Here is a 9181-nt window from a genome sequence, read left to right as displayed (position 1 = left end):
CTACGCTTTGTTTGTTTTGAAAGTTACAATTAATGCAGTATTAATGATAATGATAGTAGAAAACACCCCTTGAAATATTTCCGTCCATAATGCCATATTTGATGAGAAAAAAAGAAAAGTAATTTTCCGATCGGACTTTATCGCTCCGGTAGCGTTTTATTAATTTGTTGAATCAATTTCGTAGATACTGCCCTCACACGACAAGAGTAGCTATTTTTTTCACTCAATTGGGCACACGTAAATAATTCGCGAACGGTCGGTTTCTTTGGTTCGCAGCAAACGTCGTTCTGAATGATGATAGATCTCGCCGCGCCCATAACACTTTAAAAACTTTTTCGAGCGCGCCAAATTAACCCACCGTTGCATACGAGGTTGTGTTGTGTACATACACGTAGTCTGGCTCTCACACCCCAAATCTTTGACCTATTTTTACATTAAAATAGGTCAAGGAATATGTGGTCAGGGAACTAGACTATTTAAACTCATGCACCCATCGGTATACACAGTACACACACGCACGGCCCATTGAAAACTCCATCCGGCACTCGGCACGCCGGGGGGACTACCGATGCGATAAACCAATATTTGTCAGCAACAATGGATGATCGTACCCAAAAAACAGGCCGTCCGAAACTCACAGAGAGTGCAAAAAACGAGCAAAAGCAAAGTATAACAAAGACCATAAAAAGACGCTATCTCTGCTTAACACAACGATTAAGCTTCCAGTTTCCGTTATGCAGAGATGGCGTCGAACAGCAGTGGAAATGAAAATGTCGTGTGGTAGGTTGGCCACGTTTTTACTGGATAAACACGTCGTCGGCCAACAACGTGCACCGTCGAGGAGAAGAAGCAGCACCTCATCTAATTTTGAGGTCTCAAAATCAAATTGGTGGAAAATTAATTCTTTCTCAAACACTGCGTTACTTCAGAGGGAGCCATTTCTCACAGTTTTTTATACTATCAACCTCTCCCCATTACTCGTTACCAAGTAAGGTTTTATGATAATAAATATTTTGAGTAATTTCCAATAGTGTCCACTGCCTTTAAATTGCAGTACTGATTAAGTTGCTAAATGTACATACTGGATGTAAAGAAAGGCAATTCCCATGTGTATTTCTGCAACAAATACATTCCTCATCTGTTGGCATTGGTCGGCAATGTGTACAAGTACACCACTCTAGATCTTGAGCAGGCCGAGGTTGGGCTGGCTGCTGTGGTTGCTCATGTAAAATGTCGAAGATGAGACCTGGGCTTCTCTCTGCAGCTTGCAGAAGCAACTGCCTTACATCTTCAATTGACATATTTGCATTGTCCTCCTGCGTAATTAGAAATTGGCAATGTTTAACTTTGATTCCCTATCAATATTGTCAGACTAACCTTACATTGATGACAGTATACTAAAAAAAAAAAAAATCCTGGATTTTTGGCTACTGAATTTGTGCAGGTTTATGAGCTGTATACATGCAGTTCTTGCTGTAGGGTTGTCACTACCTACAGCATCCATCCATTCATGTACATTTGTGTACACTGTACAAGAATCCCAGTATGTTGAATAAACACTTGGATGTGCATGGTTTGCTAGTAAAGGGGTCCAGGTAGTCTTGCGACTACAAAATCATAAGTTTCAATAGAAATATACAATGTACATGTGGGTTTGTTTTACCTTCAAAATAAACTTGTGCATTTCAATTATCTGCGCTAGTTGTGTACCCACATTTCTTGCTAACAGTAATGGCTGATGTATTTTAACATTGGTATTTAATTATTTATTGGACAGATTTCACATTTGAATTGATTGTATTCAAGTCCAACAAGAGCTTTGGATTTTGTTTTTCTTATAGGTGTGAACATTATTTAATGTAACTCTACAGTTTGATTGACGAGGGATTTATCAACCATGGTAGAGCCAGAACGTTCTGTTTACATTTTTTTTTTAATCATAGGCCTTCCTGTGTTATCAATAATGGATGTGAAATTTACAATGTCAATTTTATTGCAGTTTGCATTTTAATAAAGTACGGCGTCAGTAAAAAGTTTATTTTTGCCCAACTTATGTACCACTACTAGTGATCTAATTATAAATTGATGTTTACCCTTAATATGTGCTGCCTCTGTTCACGAAGAACAGTCACTGCCTGGGCTTGTGGCAGAGGTTGCAGTGCCGCAACCCTTCTGCCTCTAGTGCCCCTGGCTGCCCTTCCTCGCCCCTCTCTTGATGTGCCTTGCCCCCTTGTCCCCTTGCTGTGCCTTGTCCCCTTGCTCTTCTGCTTTGCCCCCTGCCTTGACCCCTTCCCCTGCCTTGCCCACTTCTTCTGCCGTGCCCCCTTCCTCTGGTTGTAGTCTGTAGATGAAAGACATATGACTTTTTATTGTTAATGATTAAAAAAGAAAACAATTCAGTTCAGTCTGAAAGCTTGCTGTCTATTTAAAAATAATGAAATAAAAGTATGTAACATCAAAAAGTATCATCAGAGAAAAAGTTTTGCATAAATAGCTTGAGATGATGTGAAGGCTTTCAAAGATGAGACTGCAACAATTACAATATGTTTACAATGCTGGACCTCGAACATAAATTTTTCGACTTCTTTTTGGTTCACTTGTTTATTGGATCAGTATAGAAAAGCAGAAGATTGGAATGAATAAATTATGGTCACTTCAATTCAAACATGCACACACGCACCCGCACATTCACAACGCGCACACAGCCCGTAATTAGTGATATATTATAACTTATTTTTGGCAAATTATTTTGATTTCTGAAATCTGTGTTTTGTTAGCCAATCTACACTCTGTAGGGCCATCGTATCCTTAGATTTGCCATATTCACGGTGCTTGAGTGTTGTAAGCATGGATAGATGTGATGAATTGCATCTCGTTCTTCCTATAGTAGATATGTGACAAAAAAATTCAACATTGTTGAATATCAGTGTAACTAACATCATTGAAAAGGTCTTGGAGAGAACTTTACAATGACACAAAGATCTTTCTTCTAAGACATACAAGTAATAAGTTACGCTTTTTTTAATGTCGGGAATTCGTTAAAAATCTTAGCGTATGTTTTAATTGAATAAATGAATCCGCTTTTGTTGATTTTTGCAGAAAAAAAAAAAAAAAAAAATTGTTTTCACTTTTTTTTCATAACTTCCTCAATTGCAAAACTAATTGCAAGGCATTGATACCAGCAGAGAGCTTTTAGAAAGTACAGTTGACTGAAGTTTGTATTTATTGACTAATTAATTAGTCTAATTAATTAATTAATTAACTTAATTAATTAATTAATGTTTCCTTTTTTTTCAATTTTGAAAGTAAAATCTGCCTAAATTCCCTTGTGTAGCATTTGAAAAAAAAATTAAAAAGAGGAAACCATTTAATTAACCATTCCATAATTGTAATGTTTGTGTATACTTCTACTTACAGGGTTAGGACAACCTGAGATCATCACAGATCAGGTCAACACCTAACTGAAACTTGGACATTTCGTAGTCGACTGCATCCATGTGGCTTCATTGCTGCTCTCGTCCCAGTAAGCAACCACATACAAGTTGCTGTTCTTGCGCTTGAGTTTTTCCAGTCTGCCAGAATATACTGATTTCTCGTTGGAGAGACTGTCAAACCACACATGGCAAATATCTCTCCCCACAGCCCCACCAGACAAAATATCAACCAGATCAGCTACTGTGCTCTTTTCCAGCTCTGGGAATTCCTTGTTGACATTATCTAGCTGAAGACCTTTCAGCTTAGCCTCGATTGCCTTTCTCTCCTTCTGTTCCCTTTTTTGTCTTTTCCCACTTGCTCTTCGAGACATCTCCTGCCTGATTTGAACCTGTCTTTCACGATTGTTGCCTCTCTTCTTCCTTGCAATGGCCACAGCCCAACCAACCACTTTCTCTCGACTCTTCCTCTCCATTTTGTCTAGGTATGGTACTACACGGTTTTTAGTCGCTCGCATTCTTGAAGAAAGATAACAGAGTGTAGCATTGGGTGACCGTTGCTTGGCAGCACTGAACATGCCCATTATCTCCTCTGCATCAATATTATGGCACCTAGCAGATTGAGTCTGTCTTCTGAGCTCTTCGGTCAGGTCCAGGTTGAAGTAGCGCTTGTACTGCCTCTCTAGAACCTCAATGACAGCAGTAGAACAAGCTGCAACCATGTTGGCAGACGATGGAAATTTCCTCAAGCTTATCAGCGTCGAATTAGTACCATCTAGGGGGCTTCCAAGAAAATCGTTCTCCCTTTCCAAGATACTCATGGGGTTTTCCTGGGTTTTCTTCAGTTCGATTACCACACTCCTCACAATATTGATGCCATCAATGTGGTCAATCTGGTTGTCTGATGCGGTGTAAAATTTCTTCATCCAGGGACCTGACAAAAGTTTATCCGAATAGCCCAAGGACCTGAAGTTCTTGCTTGGCAATTTCATTGTTGAAGTCATGTCGAATGCTGGCTTGAAGTCCCCCACATGATACTGAGCCTGTCGTTACAAATCTGAAGAAGATGTCATGATGTTCAATAAACTTCCCGCAGATGTGAAAAAGAATGTGGAGTCGGTTGCCACGGTAACGCGGTATGAGGCCCTTTGGGAGATGCTCATCTTCTAAGAATGTTGTAAACCCTTTAGGATCCCCTTTCCCATCTTTATAGCGAAGTTTGTTCATCTGGAGCACAATGTTGCCTGCCATACAGTCGTTGCCATATAGATGTCCTCTGCTGGTCTCTAAAGATTTCAGTGCTGATTTACATGAGCTTGCAATTGTGTCTAGGGGATGAAGGTGGCAGTTAAGTTCGTTTAGTGATTTGTCCCATGATTCGTTGATTTTTACGATAGAGGCATGATTAACAGCTACCCGATCTGTCATTGTGTTTGAAATGTTACCGATTATTTTGTTTCTAGAGTCTTGGTAGTTGGCATTATGAAAGCTTGAATATGTTGTTGCCGTGTTATCAACTGAATTGATAACATGCTGCGAGTAGTCATCAGCTGTACCGCCAGGTAGTTGGTCGATGGCTACTACTTGACAACTTGAGGTAGTGGTAAGATGGATGCTATTGATGTGTACCCCCTCTTGTGTGGTTGCATCAACCCCAAGTGTTAAGTTGTTAGTTACCATGGCAATTTCTGCTGCCTGAAGGTCGGAGATGACACCAAGCTCCCTTGCCATTTGTTCCACGGTGTTTCTATGAGGAAGATCCTTGAGTATGACTCCAGATCGCTGTGAAAATTTCTCTATGATGACTGGAATGTTTTTGGTTGGAACTTGATTAACAATGGCATCATAAACCATCATCCTTGTGTCTAAATTATATGTCTTCCCATCTCTCTTTGTAGATTTTTCTTCACTTCGAGTAGAAATTAACTGCTGATATGTTTCTTGTATTATTAGTTTGTCGTTCTCCAGATTCCTTATTGTTTCATCTCGATCTTTTACTGTGCTGGCTAATCTAGTCTCATTTTCGTTATTGGGACGATGCTTAGGCTTGATATTCTTCATTCGTTGCTGACGTTTTTCAACCTTTTTATTTCTGTCTTGGGTTCTAAAAGCTGTTTTGCTAAACTGCTTTCACAAAGTGTTTGTCTTAACTGTGTTATTGTCGCTTCTTTTCTTCTTATTGTTTGGTGTAAGTGTTTAACCTTCCTTGGTGTTTTGTTCACCTTTAATCTTAACTCCTTTAAGTTTTCTCTGTATTTACTTTGCATAGCACATTTAGATTTCATAGCGAATTCCAATCTTTTCTGGAGTTTCTTCTTTCTTGGAGTCAAAACACTATCCCTTAGTCGAGGAGATTGGTCGGATACAGGTGATGTACAAACATGTACTGACGGAGAAGGCATGGCGGAACTGGTAGATGGATCGTCATCATGTTCTGGGTCAGGGGAAGGTGTACTTAATTTTGGGATGGATGAAGATTGTGGGTTGGGTGGATCTGCAGCCGGGTCTTCACGATTGTAGAACACAGCTTTACAGATTTCTTCAAACTTTCTCCGTTCATTATCTTGAGTCATTTTTTTGAACTTGTTGAGGCTTCGGGAAACCAAACTATTGACCCGCGATAAATGTGCACATATACCAAACTTTGCTTTGATGCTATGAATTGTTTTGGTGGCAGAGCGTTCATTCTGAATATAGTTGAGCAATACATGTCCATTCTTTACTTTGCCATCATCAGGCACTGCACAAAAATTATTAAACAAATAATGTCGAGCTATGCCAGGTTTTATTGGCAGGACCGGAACCTTTTTCTTCTTTTGAGGCATGGCTAGAGATATCAAAGAAAGCAGATCAAAGAGATCAATTTAATTCTGCCAGGAAAAAGAGCCTTACTCCTGGCATCAATAAAAATAAAAATGTTAATGCATTTTAAATGTCAAGTGTGAGTGTGTAGTAAATAAAGAAATGGAAATGTATTATTCAAATGATAAAAGTTAAATATGTGGAGTCCCATGTAGTTTTGTTACAGTGTTTTTTTTTAAGTGTTTATTTTATATGAAGTCTGAACAATTAGGCCTATAGCATAGATCTACAAATTACATGTATATATAGAGCAAGATTTGACACAAACTTGTCCCAGATGTTTGTTCTTTTTTTTTATTGACCCAATCCTTTGATCCAATGTATTACAGTTCAGGAAGTGACGCAAACTTGCGCTGGAAATGTGAAGGGTTTTTTTTTTTTCAGAAAAAAAAATTACAATAAAGTAAACAAGTACGCTTACGCTGAGCGCACACACTTAGCCAATCAGAGGGAAATATATAGGTCACTCGACCTGCATTGTGACGTCAAATAGCGCCATTAGCCAATCAAATGGCAGTATATACGTCACATGATCTAACTGGCATTTTCTATCATAAGGCGAGCAAAAAAGGTAGTTGAAATCATCGATAAACATCCACTACATAAAACCATCATTTCATAAACAAAGTAATTAATAGTATACAAAAGTGTCTTAAATCTATTTTAAATGGCTTTTTATCAAGAATCGATGTCGTAAAAATAGTTTTCAATGACCTCCAAAAAGATTAAGTTTCGCTGAATCGGGGCCATTTTGCTATAACACATGAACAATGGGGCGACGACCGCGGTTTTTCCGGCTCATACAAAAATATTTTCTGTTCGTTCAATTTAGCTCGACCGCGGTTTTTCCGGCTCATACAAAAATATTTTCTGTTCGTTCAATTTAGCTCAAACTTACAACAAATAAGTATGAATACATAAGCTATAAATAAGTTAGATTTATAAAGATTTCAATAATTACCTTGGTGAAGGAAATTGACTAGTTTTGTGACCTCAAAGTTTGTAGACAAAAGAAATTCACTTCTCGAGCGCTCAGAGACAAAATCTCAAAACGAGGTAGATAAACACTTGGTAGATAATCGTGGTCTGCATGTTGCACGAGAGATCCAGTGGACTGACGGATGTTCCAGTCAGTACAAGTCAAGGACTCCCCTCATGGACATAGCCTACACCGGGTCAGGCCTTTGATGTTGAATCAGTGTAGAGGAATTACTTTGGTTCCAGGCATGGAAAATATCCGTGCGACGGGGAAGGGGGTGTGGTTAAAAGTGCAATCACCAGAGCTGTTAAGGCAGAGGAAGGATGCATCATTCAGGATGCTGCCTCCTTTTACGAGTTTTGCCGTCAAAGACTCACAAAAGCAAGCACATGCATGGATATCGAAGGAAATTTCACTTGTAGTCACTCAAGAAGAGCATTCTTGTTTTTGGATAAAACCGAAATCAACAGGGAGAGGCCACTACGGACAAATGTTGAAACGCTGCCTGGTACAAGGAAGATACACTCTGCTGTGGGCTTGGGTGAAGGCAAGGTCAATGTGAGAAGGCTGTCTTGCTTCTGCACTGAATGTGAAGACTCCTCTGGACGCAAGGCAAAATGTCTGAATTCAGCATACACAACTCCACGTGTGAAGAGGAAAATCAAGATGCTGAAAGGACCAGGCGACATCAAACGTGGTATGTTAACAATCGCTTAAGAACAAAAAAATTCATTTTTAAGTGAGAAAAAAATTACTCGAACCCACAAATTCCTTCTTACGAGTACAGACATGTATCTTAACCACCCAACCCCAAGCTTGTAAAACATACTTACCTCATTGGTGAGAGTATCTTCAGCTGGATGTCACATTGTCAATTCCTTGTTACAAAAGCAAAAATCCACTTCATACTTAACTAATTTTTTTAACCTGTAATCAAACAAATTCTTTTTTTTTCAATCACAGCTAAAAAGCTTGACAAAAATGCTAAAAAGCTCAACAAAAAGGCTAAAAAGCTCCACAAAAAGGCTAAAAAGCTCAACAAAAACGTCGCCAGAGATTGCCATACCAATGCAGAGCAAACAGGTAAGTTCAGTTGTCTAGGGTGAATAATTACATCCTCTTCTTTCCCAACTACACTGGCTTCCTGTCCGGCAAAGAATCATCTTTAAGATTGCTCTTCACATCTTCAAATGTCTTCACAACACAGCTCCCCAATACCTCAATCATTTCATCTGTCCATATGTACCTGGTCGTCCTGATTTACGTTCCTGTTATGACGAAACATGGCTGTCAGTGTCTAGGTCCAGAAACTCCTTTTCCGACAAAGCCTTCTCAATCTCTGGTCCTAAGCTCTGGAACAATTTACCCCGGCACCTCCGAACACTTGACACGGTTTCGACTTTTAAAAAACATATAATAACTCACCTGTTTCCAGTATGACCATTATTTATCTTTATCTGCTTTGCTTGCTAGCGCCATGATCTAGATGGAATGGCGCTATATAAATCCCGCTATTATTATTATTATTTTTCCCTGTTTTCTTTGGGGATTTGTTCGAAAATCCAAATGGTCATGTATTTCCTTTGTGGACCTTAATCAAGCCAGGTAGATGAAAGGCTGAAGCTGGAACAATTGCTATAGTTGGCAGAAATCCCTGTTACGTATGCAATTTGTTTTGACAGATTTTGAGGACCAGATGAACAGTACCGAGATATTTGAAGCATTCCAACTAACTGCAGCTCAGGTTCTGCAAAGCATTGAAGAGGGTCTTACTGGTATGTGTTGTTCATCATCAATTTTGGTTTCAGTCTGCAAAAGTTTTTTTTTTTTCGAGTTTGTACTAGATGTTAGTACAGTAAACTTCCCTTGGGAGAATCGGTCCATATAATAGATTCTTGAAAAAGAAATA

At 39.1% G+C, this 9181-nt stretch overlaps 1 pseudogene; it reads right to left on the bottom strand.

Annotated features, from left to right (window-relative positions):
* Positions 1–3457: 3457 nt before the first annotated feature.
* LOC117305631 lies at positions 3458–6004 on the bottom strand (annotated as a pseudogene).
* Between the last annotated feature and the right edge of the window lie 3177 nt (positions 6005–9181).

Source organism: Asterias rubens, unplaced genomic scaffold (genome assembly GCF_902459465.1).
Source record: "Asterias rubens unplaced genomic scaffold, eAstRub1.3, whole genome shotgun sequence".
Taxonomy (NCBI): Eukaryota; Metazoa; Echinodermata; class Asteroidea; order Forcipulatida; family Asteriidae; genus Asterias; species Asterias rubens.
The sequence above is the reverse complement of the archived record's forward strand: the minus strand, read 5'-3'. Positions and strand labels throughout refer to the sequence as shown.